At 36.8% G+C, this 17,532-nt stretch overlaps 1 non-coding gene across 1 annotated transcript; it reads right to left on the bottom strand.

Annotated features, from left to right (window-relative positions):
• Positions 1–986: 986 nt before the first annotated feature.
• LOC136161993 (U6 spliceosomal RNA) lies at positions 987–1,093 on the bottom strand. Its single transcript, XR_010661846.1, has one exon. It is a non-coding gene; the product is annotated as a U6 spliceosomal RNA (small nuclear RNA).
• Positions 1,094–17,532: the final 16,439 nt, after the last annotated feature.

Below are 17,532 nucleotides of genomic sequence, written 5' to 3'. Positions count from 1 at the left end.
GTAATTTTCTGGAAGAGTCTTTAGGGTTTTCTATGTAGAGGATCATGTCATCTGCAAACAGCGAGAGTTTCACTTCTTCTTTTCCTATCTGGATTCCTTTTACCTCTTTTTCTGCTCTGATTGCTGTGGCCAAAACTTCCAACACTATGTTGAATAGTAGTGGTGAGAGTGGGCATCCTTGTCTTGTTCCTGATTTCAGGGGAAATGCTTTCAATTTTTCACCATGGAGGGTGAGGCTTGCTGTGGGTTTGTCATATATAGCTTTTATTATGTTGAGGTATGTTCCTTCTATTCCTGCTTTCTGGAGAGTTTTAATCATAAATGAGTGTTGAATTTTGTCAAAGGCTTTCTCTGCATCTATTGAGATAATCATATGGTTTTTATCTTTCAATTTGTTAATGTGGTGTATTACATTGATTGATTTGTAGATATTAAAGAATCCTTGCATTCCTGGGATAAAGCCCACTTGGTCATGGTGTATGATTTTTTAAATATGTTGTTGGATTCTGTTTGCTATAATTTTGTTAAGGATTTTTGCATCTATGTGCATCAGCTATATTGGCCTGTAGTTTTCTTTTTTTGTGGCATCTTTGTCTGGTTTTGGAATTAGGGTGATGGTGGCCTCATAGAATGAGTTTGGAAGTTTACCTTCTTCTGCAATTTTCTGGAAGAGTTTGAGTAAGATGGGTGTTAGCTCTTATCTAAATTTTTGGTAGAATTCAGCTGTGAAGCCATCTAGTCCTGGGCTTTTGTTTGCTGGAAGATTTTTTATTACAGTTTTGATTTCCTTGCTTGTGATGGGTCTGTTAAGATCTTCTATTTCTTCCTGGTTCAGTTTTGGAAAGTTATACTTTTCTAAGAATTTGTCCATTTCATCCAAGTTGTCCATTTTATTGGCATAGAGCTGCTGGTAGTAGTCTCTTATGATCCTTTGTATTTCAGAGTTGTCTGTTGTGATCTCTCCATTTTCATTTCTAATTTTGTTAAAAAATATGGAACGCTTCACAAATTTGCGTGTCATCCTTGCGCAGGGGCCATGCTAATCTTCTCTGTATCGTTCCAGTTTTAGTATATGTGCTGCCGAAGCGAGCACTGAATATCTTTTAGTTACTTTAAAATTAATGACTTCCCATGCTGCAAATTAGTTATGTGAAATCCCAGAGAAAATGTCTGTGTGCATGTGCAGTCATATCTGACTCTTTGCAACCCCACAGACCATAGCCCTCAAGGTCCATCTGTCCATGGAATTTTTCAGGCAAGAATAATGCAGCAGGTTGCCATTTTCTTCTCCAGGGGATCTTCCCCACCCAGAAATCAAACTCACGTCTATTGCATCTCCTGCATTGGCAGGCAGATTTTTTACCCTGCACCACCTGAGAAGCTCCCAGAGAAAATATAACAATGATGAATTTTGTCTGCTGTATTCAGGTTGTGAACTATGGGAATTTTATAGAAAATAAACAGAAATTCAAAAGTACCCATATCCCAAAAACTCCAAAAACTGTGCTTTCTCACAAACCTAGGAAGACCCATATTTCATACAATGTAGCTTGCCCTGTAATCATGACCACAATGTACCAGTGTCAGTTGCCTAGTTTTAATCAGTTCAGTTTAGTTTCAGTCGCTCAGTCGTGTCCGACTCTTTGCGACCCCATGAACCACAGCACACCAGGCCTCCCTGTCCATCACCAACTCCTAGAGTTTACTCAAACTCATGTCCATTGAGTCAGTGATGCCATCCAGCCATCTCATCCTCTTTCGTCCCCTTCTCCTCCTGCTCTCAATCTTTCCCAGCATCAGGGTCTCTTCAAATGAGTTAGCTCTTTGCATCAGGTGGCCAAAGTATTGGAGTTTCAGCTTCAACATCAGTCCTTCCAATTAACACCAAGGACTGATCTGCTCTAGGATGGACTGGTTGGATCTCCTTGCAGTCCAAGGGACTCCCAAGAGTCTTCTCCAACACCTCAGTTCAAAAGCATCAATTCTTCAGCACTAAGCTTTCTTTATAGTCCAACTCTCACATCCATACATGACTATTGGGAAAACCATAGCCTTGACTAGATGGATCTTTGTTGACAAAGTAATGTCTCTGCTTTTTAATCTGCTGTCTGGGTTGGTCATAACTTTCCTTCCAAGGAGCAAGTGTCTTTTAATTTTATGGCTACAATTTCTATCTGCAGTCATTTTGAAGCCCCCAAAAACAAAGTTTTAATAGTGTACTACAATTATGTATGATATCACCATTAGGAAAGTAAAAGTGAAATGTATGCTAGACACCTCTACTATTGTTGTAACTTCCTGTGTATACACAATTAATTCAAAATTTAAACATTAAAAATGACAACAACAACAAACTTTCACTAATGGGAAAGACATTATTATCACAGAGCAAAAGCAAGTTTGAAAGCCATGTATACTATTTCTAACATCATCTTGGTATTTTTCTCCTTTTAAATTAAAATTTTGGTATATCTGGAACATGATCAAAAGATGGGAAAACCTATGAATTTCAGTGTTCAAAATTAGGTATTTTGTACTAGGATGTGAATGCTATTTATAAATTAGAAAATATCTTCTAAATAGTACTACTTTGGTTATAAATGGTATTGATAGGCAGACAGAGCTGAAGAGTAAGGAGCAGTTTGTTACAGATATTTGAGTATAAGTGAATTTCAGGCAGTAGAAGCAGCCTCTGTGATAATTTACCTGTGTAAGAAAACTTGGACACACCAAGATTCAGAACTAATTCTGTACAGTACATGTCAGAGTGGCCATGGACTAAACTAAAAGGAGGGAAAGAAATGACTGGAGGGAGCAAAAGATTGGCCGACAAATACAGTGTTTTAACCTATTTAAGAAGAGTTAGCATAATCTCTGGTTTTTAATTGAAGTATAATTGAATCACAATGTTCTCTTGGTTTCAGGCATGCAACAAAGTGATTCAGTTATATATATATATACACATATATATATGTATATATGTGTATATATATATACACATGTATGCATTTATATATATTCTTTTTCAGATTATAGATTATTACAAATTACTGAATATATAGCTCCTTGTGCTATATAATAGGTCTTTGTTGCTTATTTTATATACAGTAATTTGAATCTGTTAATCCCAAACTCTTAAAATATTCCTGCTGCTACTGCTGCTGCTACGTCACTTCAGTCGTGTCCGACTCTGTGTGACCCCATCCCAGGGATTCTCCAGGCAGGAACACTGGAGTGGGTTGCCATTTCCTTCTCCAATGCATAAAAGTGAAAAGTGAAAGTGAAGTCGCTCAGCCATGTCTGACTCTTCGCGACCCCATGAACTGCAGCCTACCAGGCTCCTCCATCCATGGGAGTTTCCAGGCAAGAGTACTGAAGTGGGGTGCCATTGCCTTCTCCGTAAAATATCCCTACTCCCCCCCATTTTCCTTTTGGAAACCATTAGCTTGTTTTCTATGTCTGCGAATCTACTTCTGTTTTGTAAATAAGATCATTTCTATCATATTTTAGATTCTCCATATAAATGATATATGATATATGTCTTTCTCTGCCTTACTTCACTCAGCATGCCAATCTCTAGATCCATCCAAGTTGCTTCAAATGGCATTATTTCATTCTCTCTTATGGCTGAGTAATATCCCATTGTGTGTGTATATATAATTTAGAAACACTAATTACACAGATGGGGTTACAAAGAGTTAGACACAATTGAACTACTGAACAACAAAAAAAATTACACAGAAGTCCATTAATAGTTATACTTCTACAGACCTATTCTGAAAGTAAAACAAATCATTTTTTGAAGTTATCTGAAAAAACAAAAGTATATGTATGTCAAATGCAGTGTTATGTATAAATGACAAGGGGAAAAAAACCCAGCAAAGTCAAAAATAGGGTTATACTGTGCACAGAATAATAGCACCAAAAATGTCATTCTCCTAACCCCCAAACCTGTTATTAAACACCTTTTATGGTATATGAATCTTTTACCTTATACTTCTGGGTGAGATTTGATCAAGAATTGTGAAATTAGTTGTCCTGAATTATCCTATGTGAGCTACACCAACAATAAATAGGGAAAATTATAGATGTATTGCAAACTTGGAAATCTACTATGACATTGTATTTATAACTGAGTGGCAGAATAATGTGCATTTTAAATTTATGCTTTTTTTTCCATTTATTTTTATTAGTTGGAGGCTAATTACTTTACAATATTGTAGTGGTTTTTGTCATACATTGACATGAATCAGCCATGGATTTACATGTATTCCCCATCCCAATTCCCCCTCCCACCTCCCTCTACACCCGATTCCTCTGGGTCTTCCCAGGGCACCATGTCTGAGCACTTGTCTCATGCATTCAACCTGGGCTGGTGATCTGTTTCACCCTAGGTAATATACGTTTCAATGCTGTTCTCTCTAAATATCCCACCCTCACCTTCTCCCACAGAGTCCAAAAGTCTGTTCTGTACATCTGTGTCTCTTTTTCTGTTTTGCATATAGGGTTATCATTACCATCTTTCTAAATCCCATATATATGTGTTAGTACACTATATTGGTCTTTATCTTTCTGGCTTACTTCACTCTGTATAATGGGCTCCAATTTAATCTGTCTCATTAGAACTGATTCAAATGAACTCTTTTTGATGGCTGAGTAATATTCCATGGTGTACATGTACCACAGCTTCCTTATCCATTCATCTGCTGATGGGCATCTAGGTTGCTTCCATGTCCTGGCTACATCTGTCTGCAGCGCCCCTCCCTCCCCACAGCACGACTGAACAAGCGAACCTAAACAAAAGACCACCTCTGCCCGCCTGTGTCAGGGCGGAAATTAGACACTGAAGAGACCAGCAAATAGAAGCCAAATAACCAAAGGGAACCACCTCAGAAGGGACAAGTGCAACAGATTAAAATCCCTATAGATAATACCGACACCAGAAGGGGCCTGTAGATATTGAGAAGTGTAAGCTGGAACAAAGAGCTATCTGAAAGTGAACAGAACCCACACTGACCACAACAACTCCAGAGAAATTCCTAGATATATTTTTACTTTTTTTTTTAAATTAAATTTCTTTTCTTTTCTTGTTTTACTTTTTCTCTTTTATTTTCTTTTAAAATTCCCTATTACTCCCCCATTACTCCTTAACTTTCATTTTCATTTTCATATATTTTTACTATTTTTTTTTAATTAGGAAAATCTTTTTCTTGTTATATTTTTTCTCTTATTTTCTTTTAAAGTCCTCTATTACTCCTTAATTTTCATTTTCATTTCACTATAACCTTGCAAAAAAAAAAAAAAAAAAAGGAAAAGCCCTATTTTTAAACCAAACTTCATATATATTTCTAAATTTTTTTGTTTTTGTTTTTAATATTGTATTTTTAAGAGTCTAACCTCTACTATAGACTTTTAATCTTTGCTTTTCAGTATTTGATATCAATTTTGGACATTTAAGAATCCAATATTCAGTACCCAGTTTTACTCAGGAGTGTGTTGATTACTCTCTCCCACTTTTGATTCTCCATTTTCTACCTCAGAACACCTCTATTTCCTCCCTCCCCCTTCTCTTCCCAATCCAATTCTGTGAATCTCTGTGGGTGTCTGGGCTACGGAGAACACTTTGGGAACAGAGAACTGTGTAGATCTGTCTCTTTCCTCTTGAGTCCCCCTTTTTCTCCTCCTGCTCACCTCTATCTCCCTCCTCCCTCTCATCTTCTTCATGTAACTCTGTGAACCTCTCTGGGTGTCCCTCATGGTGGAGAATCTTTTCACCATTAAATTAGAAGTTTCATTATCAGTGCTGTATATTTGGAGAAGTCTTGAGACTACTGGAAGAATAAAACTGAAATCCAGAGGCAGGAGACTTAAGCCCCAAACTTGAGAACACCAGAAAACTCCTCACTACACGGAACATTAAGTTTAAGAGACCATCCAAAAACCTCCATACCTACACTGAAACCAACCACCACCCAAGAGCCAATAAGTTCCAGAGCAAGACATACCACCCAAATCCTCCAGCAACGCAGGAACATAGCCCTGAATGTCAACATATAGGCTGCCCAAAGTCACACCTAACACATAGACCCATCTCAAAACTCATTACCGGGCACTCCATTGCACTCCAGAGAGAAGAAATCCAGTTCCACCCACCAGAACACTGACACAAGCTTCCCTAACCAGGAAACCTTGACAAGCCAACCCCACCCACTGGGAGAAACCTCCACAATAAAAAGGAACCACAGACCACCAGAATACAGAAAACCCACTCCAGACACAACAATCTAAACAAGATGAAAAGGCAGAGAAATACCCAACAGGTAAAGGAACATGTGCCCACCAAGTCAAACAAAAGAGGAGGAGATAGAGAATCTACCTGAAAAAGAATTAAGAATAATGATAATAAAAATGATCCAAAATCTTGACGACAAAATGGAGTTACAGATAAATAGCCTGGAGACAAAAATTTATTCTTTATATCATCAAATATTTATTATATTTTTCTCTAGGGAGTATAATAAATAATACAGCAAATCATGACTAGCTCTTTAAGACTCTTAAGAACAGACCAAAGATACCTGGTAGACTAATGTATGAATTGATTATTTGTCAGTTGGGCCTTTTCTAAGTTCTTTAAGATTAAATCATTTAGATGCCAGATTTATCAAATAAGCAAAACCTCACCGTATCTGTAGGAGATGAAGTACTAAATATGCTACAAAGGTGATTTTTTTCTTAATATCTGTGTATTTAAAATAAGCATCACCAAAACTACATTTCTACTGTAACAATACATTTCTCACTTTTCCAGAGGTGGCAGGTCTCTACCAAGGGATAATCTACTTCTATGACATATATTTTAAAATTATTTTTCAGGAATAGAAACTAGAAATTATAGTATTCTGATATTTTGTTAAAAAAATAATAAATGAGGGTGCTGAGACCTAGGAGGTTAATTGACTCAACCCAGGATTCTTGTCAAGAAAAACTATTTCTGCTAAATATTATAAGATATTTTGGCTCTTGGGACAGTAACTGGTGTTGAAAAGAATGTATGTATCATCTGCAAGAGATGTGGTTGCAGTCTGACCAGTCCAAAACATCAGATTGTGCACTTTAACTTAAGGATTCTAACAATATCCAGGGAAATTTATTTGATTATCTTTCCTATGATTTATTCACTCTAAGTAGTCACTAAGACCTTGGCAAATTCACTGAGTGGTAATGCTTTGCTACTAGAAATTCTAGGCCATTTATTTTTACCTAAACTGACATGACATTTCAGCCAAAGCATTTGAACACATCATACTACGAATACTCAATACATATCTTAAGCCCTCTCCAAGTAATGGAATTTTATTTCTAAATAAATAGGTAAAAATGAATGAATAACACATTTGAAAAATCTTTAATTTTACCTCTTAGATTATTTACATATTGTTGCATAGTTTGCTCTGGTATTTACTATAAATGAGCTTATTTTTTATCATAAATACTGTACTTGCCAAGTAATTTTCTTTCATTTTTAAGTACTGCTCCTACCACCTGAATATCAAATGAATTTTACAACTCTTTGAGATAGCTAAACATATTGTTAATTTGGCCATGCTAGTGCCATGAAGAACAGTTTCAAGATTTAAGACAATCTAGGCATGTCTAGATAGAATGGGAAAGACTAGAGATCTCTTCAAGAAAATTAGAGATACCAAGAGAGTATTTCATGCAAAGATGGGCACAATAAAGGACAGAAATGGTATGGACCTAACAGAACCAGAAGATACTAAGAAGAGGTGGTAAGAACACAAAGAAAAACTATACAAAAAAGATCTTCACAACACAGATAATCATGATGGTGCGATCACACCTAGAGCAAAGCATCCTGGAATGCGAAGTCGAGTGGGCCTTAGGAAGCATCACTATAAACAAAGCTAGTGGATGTGATGGAATTCCAGTTGAGCTATTTCAAATCCTAAAAGAGGATGCTGCTACAGTGCTGCACTCAGTATGCCAGCAAATTTGGAAAACTCAGCAGTGACTATAGGACTGGAAAAGGTCACTTTCCATTCCAACCCCAAAGAAAGGCAATGCCAAAGAATGCTTAAACTACCGCACAATTGCCCTCATCTCACACACTAGTAAAGTAATGCTCAAAATTCTTCAAGACAGGCTTCAGCAATACGTGAACCGAGAACTTCCAGATGTTCAAGCTGGTTTTAGAAAAGGCAGAGGAACCAGAGATCAAATTGCTAACATCCGCCGCATCATTGAAAAAGCAAAAGAGTTCCAGAAAAAACATCTACTTTTGCTTTAATGACTTCGCCAAGGCCTCTGACTGTGTGTATCACAAGAAACTGTGGAAAATTCTTAAAGAGATGGGAAGATCAGACCACCTGACCTGCCTCTTGAGAAATCTGTATGCAGGTCAGGAAACAACAGTTAGAACTGGACGTGGAACGACAGACTGGTTCCAAATCGGGAAAGGAATACGTCAGAGCTGTATATTGTCACCCTGCTTATTTAACTTATAAGCAGAGTACAACATGAGAAATGCTGGGCTGGATAAAGCACAAGTTGGAATCAAGATTGCTGGGAGAAATATCAATAATCTCAGATATGCAGATGACCCTTATGGCAGAAAGGGAGGAAGAGCCTCTTGATGAAAGTGAAAGGGGAGAGTGAAAAAGTTGACTTAAAACTCAACATTCATAAAAGGAAGATCATGGCATCTGGTCCCATCAATTTATGGAAAATAGATAGGGAAACAGTGGAAACAGTGACTGACTTTATTTTTTTGGTTTCCAAAACCACTGCAGATGGTGACTGCAGCCATGGAATTAAAAGACACTTGCTCTTTGGAAGAAAAGCTATGACAAACCTAGACAGCATTTTAAAAAGCAGAGACATTACTTTGTCAACAAAGGTCCATCTAGTCAAAGCTGTGGTTTTTCCAGTAGTCATGTATGGATGTGAAAGTTGGACTAGAAAGAAAGCTGAGCATTGAAGAATTGATGCCTTTTGAACTGTGGTGTTGGAGAAGACTCTTGAGAGTCCCTTGGACAAGAAGGAGATCCAACCAGTCTACCCTAAAGGAAATCATTCATGAATATTCATTGGAATCACTGATGCTGAAGCTGAAATTCCAATATTTGGCCACCTGATGCAAAGAACTGACTCATTTGAAAAGATCCTGACACTGGGAAAGATTGAAGGCGAGAGGAGAAGGGGACGACAGAGGATGAGATGGTTGGATGGTGTCACCCATTCAATGGACATGAGCTTGAGTAAACTCTGGGAGTTGGTGATGGACAGGGAGGCCTGGAATACTGAAGTCCTTGGGATCACAAGGAGTCAGACACGGCTGAGCAACTGAAATGAACTGAAGCATGTCTATAATTTAGTCAGATATTTTTTATTTGACCATTATTTATATCTATAAAAATTAAGCCAATTAAAGTATTTAACTTATAGATTTCCAGTTTTTCTTGAAAAACTGGAATTTCTGGCAGCATACAGCTCACAAAGAAGCATAGCCACATCAGAACACAAAGGATATTTTCATGACTTAAAATATAGGTACACACATGCACACTCAAGTTTCCTTCAATATCCATCATACTTCACAAGTACACTGTTACTATCTTCCTGATCTGCGTAGGGCTTGCATCTAATAGCCTTTTATATTTTGCATCTTAAAAGTTCACAATCAATAAGGATATAAAAGTGAAGGGAGATTTACAAAAGGGAATGTGTAAGGGTTCCAAATAAAAACTTAACCTTCTTTACACTTTTCTAAGTATTACTCTTCATTTATCCAGAAGCATCAGGCGTGGACTTGACATTTGCAGAGAGCTGACAGTCTCTCTCAAATGGGCTTAGAAAAGTTCTGTCAATAAGGAGTTAGACTACTACTTGTACCTTTTTTTATTCTTTTTTTTTTTTTTTTTTTTTTTTTGTCTGATCAAAAATTGACATTGCCTCTGGGCTCTGACCTTTCAAGTCACCAAACAGGCAAGCACAAGGTCAACTGCAGGGTCTTAAGGAGAGTATTTCTGTTAAAAATGGTCATTCTTAATGCAAAACACTAAAGTAATTGGCAAAAATGCTATGGAATTTCTCAAATATATTTTTAATAACACACACTACCATCATATGATGGTCAATAAGTCACTGAAATGAAAGCTATAAAAATATATAAATGTGACAACTCCTTAACTGCAAAGGAGAGTTCACAAAATCTACACTCTGCAAAGCACAGACATGTCAAGAGATTTGGAGAGACAGATGATACACTTTAATTTTATAGTTAAGGAAAGACTGCCACTTGACAAGGCTTGAGGCTTGTGATATATCTGTGTGGAGTGGAGGAGTTTGCTCTACAAACTTCACTGATTGGAATTTAAGAGAAAATTTCATTACAAGAAAATAGCTAATTTATATCAAAACTAACAAAATAATAATTTTTTTCTACAAAAAGAATGGTTACATTTATGAAGCAACACAATGTATCTGTACTGTTTTTCACACACAGTTTTTCACTTATAATATTCCATTTCATGCAATTCTGAAAAACCCTGAAGGCAAAACTATACAGAAATGTCTATATTTTGGAAATATACATTCTACAAAGACTATCACAAAAATAATTCAAAATGTAGAAAGAAGGTAAATAAATTCCTGGGTGTTATTTCAGTGAGGTGCTGAGATTGACTATGTACTATCTGGTCTATATCACATTTCTTTCAGGATCAAAGTTTATCATATAGATTTTGATTTAGTAGAGATTCAAATAATTTCTGTCCAATGGAACAGCTAATGCCAGTGTTAACAATTTATTGGTTTTTGGGGAGATATTAACCAGTTTAGTATACAACAATCAATCATAGCACTGCCTATAAATACCCAGTTCATTAAATTCTCTGAATATTTGAAACATCTTAGGGATTCTCTCATTAACGAGCTTCATAAAATCTGATGTGTTCATTTTATGTGTACATGATTTTACTTTTCACAAAATTATTTGCTAAACTTTCATATTTGCAAAGGATGAGCATTCTATCAACCTCTCATGATAAAATTTTGAGGACACTAGAGATCCCTGGAGATCCTTTTCATACTTTGACAAAGGCATTCACTTCTACAGACTCTTTCTCTCTAAACTGAAATGAGAAGACTGATGGATACTATTTACATGCCTTCCTCTAACTCTAGTACGTTAAGATATTGTGATTTTAAGTTCTCACCTTGATGAAATTATCCTTATTAAGCCATGATAAAACAAGTAAAAGCCCCAATAATCTTTCTGAATTGTGGAAAGCAAAACTTAAGAAATTTAATGTAATACTGCTCTTAGAAACTCCCACATGTACTCCTTGGAACTAGAATTTACATTGAGAAAAATTAATAGCTGCACATGGTAAGATGAATATGCAAAGTGGCTGAATCTTCATATCCCCATTGTGGGTAAGTCACAGAACGTATTTCTCTTTTATATTGGTTTTCACTCAATGTTTTCAGTTCTTTGAAATTCTCAGGTAGGTTAAGCATGACTCCAAGTCACATTATGTCATAATCCCATATATTTGTTTCATTTGTTAATATTTTTTTCCCTTAAATTCAAGGTGCCAGTAGATGATGAAGAAGAAGATATTGACTTAAATTCTCCATATTAACTTTCTATGATATTCAACAAATTTGGTTGATAACAAGTTTACTTAACAGTTTTCTTGATCCTGAGAGCAGCATATAACTCTATTAGGGAGATATTCTGTCTCCTTTTCCTGATTGAAAAAACTCTGAGAGGCGAAGCAATTTAACAAAATCATATTGCTAGTGACTGGAAGATCCAGATTAAATAAGGTTCTGGAATTGGACTACATGAATTTGAATTTTGGACCTGAATGACAGTTGTAGACAGCCTCTAAAAAGTCCATCCCCCTGGGATTATTACTTCCTGGCATTCATTCCTTGTGTAGTTTTCTCTGTCTCGGAATAGGGTTTACCTGTGTAAACAACAGGATACTGCAAAAATGCCAGGTCTGACTTCTGAGGCCAGGTCATAAAAATCGTGGCTTATGCCTTCTTTCTGGGATCACTCACTTTAGAGATCAGCTGCATGTCCTGAGGACACTCAAAAAGTACTATGGAAAGACCTACAGGGCAAGGAACTGAAGCTTCATGTCAACAGCAAGACTAACTTGGCAGGCATTTTGAATAAATAACCTTGGAAAACAACCTTCCATTCCCAGTTAAACTTTCAAATAATTTCAGCTCCAGCCAGTGTCTTCACTGCAAACTCTAAGAGACCCTAAGACATAATTATCCAGCTAAGCTACTATTAAATTCTTAATCAACAAATAATGTGAGAGAAAATAGATGCTTATATTGTTAAATATAAAACAGCTTGTTGTGATTTTTAAAAGATTAAAAAATAAGACATTTATTAAGTGACTAAATATATAGCATATCTATTGAGTGATTTTACTGTGTAGATTGTATCTTTAGTGAATTTTTATATGATAAATCTATAATAGTGGTTGAAAATCTTGCCACAGAAGTCAGTCAATAATTCAGTTAAAAAATACTGTACAGTTTTAAACAGCCGTCTGAGCTCCTACTTCTTGGTGGAGACCTTTTAGGTAACTGCATGCTGGTTCCATCTGTCCAACCAGAGAGCACTCATTAAGGAATGTCCTGGATGCAAATCTTCATCCTAGCGACCTTTACCAGGCACAACCTGAGACACTCTCACTGCAGACGCTGACGGTGAACACAAATCAAGTTTTCAGGGGCAGTGGGACTAAGGAAGAGGAACAGACATCTCCTTCATGCAGCTGTACAAGGCAAGGATTAAATCCCTGTGATTGGCTTGGTATCCATCTCAACACCAAGACCTGGCTCCACCCAAATGCCTGCAGGCTGCAGTGCTGAACACCTCATATAAATCAACCAGCAAGATGGGAACACAGTCCCAACCATCAGCAAACAAGCTGCTTCAAGTTGTACTCAGCTCACAGACAGCCCAAAACACACCACCTGACGTGGCCCTGCTGTCAGAGGGAAAAGATTCAGTTCTACACACTGGAGCAGAGGCACCAGTCCCTCACACCAGGAAGCCCACACTAGTCCCTGAATCAACCTCACCCACCACAGGGGCAGACAGCAGAAGAAAGAGGAGCCACACAGCTCAAATGGGGGCCAGCGACAGCATGGTCACAACAAATACAGGCTAAACATAACAGGAAAGTACACAGACCCTTTCAGAATTGAAAGAAAGATAATGAGTTTCCTGAATAAGAAAAAGCTAAAGAAGTTCATCAGTATTAAGTCAGCCTCTTCAGTAAATGATGTTGAGAAAACTGGACAGCAACCTCTAAAATAATCAAACTGAGTGACCACTTTATCCAACATTAAACTTAAAATGTATTAAAGACTAAAATGTAAGACCTGAAAGGATAAACCTCCTAGGGAAAAAGAAAACCTAGGTGGCATACTCTTTGACATCTATCCAAGAAATAATTTTTGGATCTGACTACCTAATCAAGGACAACTAGTGCAAAAAAATGAAAAACAAATGGGACTACATCAATCTAAAAAGCTTTTGTACAGCAAAGAAAACCATTAACAAAAGAAAAGACAACCTACTGAACAGGAGGAAATATTTGCATAACTGTATTCTATAAGGTGTCAATATTCAAAGTTTACAAAGAACTCATACAGCTTAATATAAAAAATGCAATGAAAAAATAAGCAGAGGATTTGAATAGACATATTTCCAAAGAAAATATACATATAGCCAACAAGCACAAGAAAAGATGCCCACCATCACTACTCATCAGGGAAATGCCTATCAAAACCATAATGAGATATCACTTCAAACCTGTCAGAATGGCTAACAAAAAGACAAGTAACAAGTATCAGTGAGAATGTGGAAAGGGAAACTCTCACATACTCTTGGTGAGAATGCAAACTGGTGTGAAAGTGAAAGTGAAGTCGCTCAGTCGTGTCCGACTCTGCGACCCAACGGACTGACTATTGCCTACCAGGCTCCTCTGTCCATGGGATGTCCAGGCAAGAATACTGAAGTGGGTTGCCATTTCCTTCTCCAGGAGATCTTCCCGACCCAGGGATTGAATCCAGGTCTCCCGCATTGTAGGCGGATGCTTTACCGTCTGAGCCACAAGGGAAGTCGCCCAAAAAACAGAAGACTCACACTGAGGCATACATAAATAGAGACAGACAGACAGAGATCTTCTAGTTTTCCACCTGAGATGTAAAAAGTCCCATTGAGCCACTTTTTTTCTGGGGGGTGTGGAGGTGGGCAAGAATACCAGAGTGGGTTGCCATTCTCTTCTCTAGGAGATCTTCCTGACCCAGGGATCGAAACCAGGTCCCCCGCACTGTAGGCAGATGCTTTACCGCCTGAGCTACCAGGGAAGTCTCACTATGTAAAACAGTATGGAATTTCCTCAAAAAAATAAAAATTAAACTACCATACAATCCATAATTTCTACTACTGGGTATTTATCAAAAAAACACAAAAATCTGAATTTAAAAAAATACATGCACTCCTATGTTTAGTGAACCCATACTTAGAATAGAAAAGACATGGAAGCAACCTAAGTGTCCATCAGCTGATGAATGGATAAGGAAAGAAGACATATATATATATATATATACACACACACACACATACATATACATATACATACATATATATAATGGAATATTATTCAGTCATAGGAAGAATGAAGTCTTGCCATTTGCAACAACATGAATGGACCTAGAGGATGTTATTTTAAGTAAAGTAACTCATACAGAAAGACAAATAGAGAATGATTTCTCTTTTATGTGGAATCTAAAAAACAAATCAAATGAACAAACAAAATAAAGCCAAAAGAGACTCACAGATACAGAGATCAAAATGATGGCTGACACAGCAGTGGGGAGTTGGGAGAAACATGTGAAGAGGATTAACTACAAATTTGCAGTTATAAAATAAGTGGAACTTCCCTGGTTGTTCAGTGATTAAAACTCTATGCTTCCATGCAGGGGGTGTGGGTTCAATCCTTGGTTGAGGAACCAAGATGCCACAGGCTGTCTGGCATGGCCAAAAATAAAATAAGTGAACACTAATTTGAAAAGATACATGCAGTTCAATGTTATAGCAGCATTATTTACAAAAGCCAAGATATGGAAGCAACTTAAGTGTCCATCAAGAGATGAAAGGATAAAGATGTGGGATACACACACTCACAATATTATTCAACCATACAAAAGAATGAAATTTTGCCATTTGCAACAGCATGGATATACCTGGAGGGTGTTATTGCTTAGTGATAGGGGCACACAAAGAAATAAAAATACTGTATGTTTTCACTTATATGTGGAATCTAAAAGATAAAGCAAATAAATGAATATAACAAAACAGAAACAAACTCATAGATATAAACAAGTGGCTACCAGAAGGCAGAGGAGTACATAGATGGAGCAAGATAGAGGAAGATGATTAAGAAGTAAAAACTACTATGTATAAAATAAATAAGCTACAAGAATATGTTGTACAGCACAGGGACTACAGCCAATATTTTATAATAACTATCAATGGAGGGTAATCTATTAAAATTTTTGAATCACTATGTCTTACACTGAAACTAAATGCAGTAATGTTGTAAATAAACTGTACTTCAATAAAAATAAGTCAGAAGAATGCAAAGTACAGCATAGGCAATATAGTTCATAATATTATTTTTTTGTGTGTGGGTTTTGTCATACATTGATATTAATCAGCCCATATCATCCCACCCTCACCTTCTCCCACAGAGTTCAAAAGTCTGTTCTGTACTTCTGTGTCTCTTTTTCTGTTTTGCATATAGGGTTATCGTTACCAGCTTTCTAAATTCCATATATATGTGTTAGTATGTTGTAATGTTCTTTATCTTTCTGGCTTACTTCACTCTGTAAAATGGGCTCCAGTTTCATCCATCTCATTAGAACTGATTCAAATGAATTCTTTTTAACGGCTGAGTAATATTCCATGGTGTATATGTACCACATCTTCCTTATCCATTCATCTGCTGATGGGCATCTAGGTTGCTTCCATGTCCTGGCTATCATAAACAGTGCTGCGGTGAACATTGGGGTGCACGTGTCTCTTTCAGATCTGGTTTCCTCAGTGTGTATGCCCAGAAGTGGGATTGCTGGGTCATATGGCAGTTCTATTTCCAGTTTTTTAAGAAATCTCCACACTGTTTTCCATAGTGGCTGTACTAGTTTGCATTCCCACCAACAGTGTAAGAGGGTTCCCTTTTCTCCACACTCTCTCCAGCATTTATTGCTTATAGACTTTTGGATAGCAGCCATCCTGACTGGCGTGTAATGGTACCTCATTGTGGTTTTGATTTGCCTTTCTCTGATAATGAGCGATGTTGAACATCTTTTCATGTGTTTGTTAGCCATCTGTATGTCTTCTTTGGAGAAATGTCTGTTTAGTTTTTTGGCCCATTTTTTGATTGGATCATTTGTTTTTCTGGAATTGAGCTTCAGGAGTTGCTTGTATATTTTTGAGATTAATCCTTTGTCTGTTGCTTCATTTGCTATTATTTTCTACCAATCTGAGGGCTGTCTTTTCACCTTACTTATAGTTTCCTTTGTAGTGCAAAAGCTTTTAAGTTTCACTAGGTCCCATTTGTTTAGTTTTGCTTTTATTTCCAATATTCTGGGAGGTGGGTCATAGAGGATCTTGCTGAGATTTATGTCAGAGAGTGTTTTGCCTATGTTCTCCTCTAGGAGTTTTATAGTTTCTGGTCTTACATTTAGATCTTTAATCCATTTTGAGTTTATTTTTGTGTATGGTGTTAGAAAGTGTTCTAGTTTCATTCTTTTACAAGTGGTTGACCAGTTTTCCCAGCACCACTTGTTAAAGAGGTTGTCTTTTTTCCATTGTATATCCTTGCCTCCTTTGTCAAAGATAAGGTGTCCATAGGTTTCGTGGATTTATCTCTGGGCTTTCTATTCTGTTCCATTGATCTATATTTCTGTCTTTGTGCCAGTACCATACTGTCTTGATGACTGTGGCTTTGTAGTAGAGTCTGAAGTCAGGCAGGTTGATTCCTCCAGTTCCATTCTTCTTTCTCAAGATGACTTTGGCTATTCAAGGTTTTTTGTATTTCCATACAAATTGTGAAATTATTTGTTCTAGTTCTGTGAAAAATACTGTTGGTAGCTTGATAGGGATTGCATTGAATCTATAGATTGCTTTGGGTAGAATAGTCATTTTGACAATATTGATTCTTCCAATCCATGAACACGGTATGTTTCTCCATCTGTTTGTGTCCTTGCATTCCTATATACTAACAATGAAAAAACAGAAAGAGAAATTAAGGAAACAATACCATTCACCATTGCAACAAAAAGAATAAAATACTTAGGAGTATATCTACCTAAAGAAACAAAAGACCTATACATAGAAAACTATAAAACACTGATGAAAGAAATCAATATAGTTCATAATATTATAATAACTTTATATGGTGA

This window comes from Muntiacus reevesi, chromosome 2, assembly GCF_963930625.1.
Source record: "Muntiacus reevesi chromosome 2, mMunRee1.1, whole genome shotgun sequence".
Classification (NCBI taxonomy): domain Eukaryota; kingdom Metazoa; phylum Chordata; class Mammalia; order Artiodactyla; family Cervidae; genus Muntiacus; species Muntiacus reevesi.
Note: the sequence above shows the minus strand (reverse complement) of the source record. Positions and strands in the feature narration are given on the sequence as shown.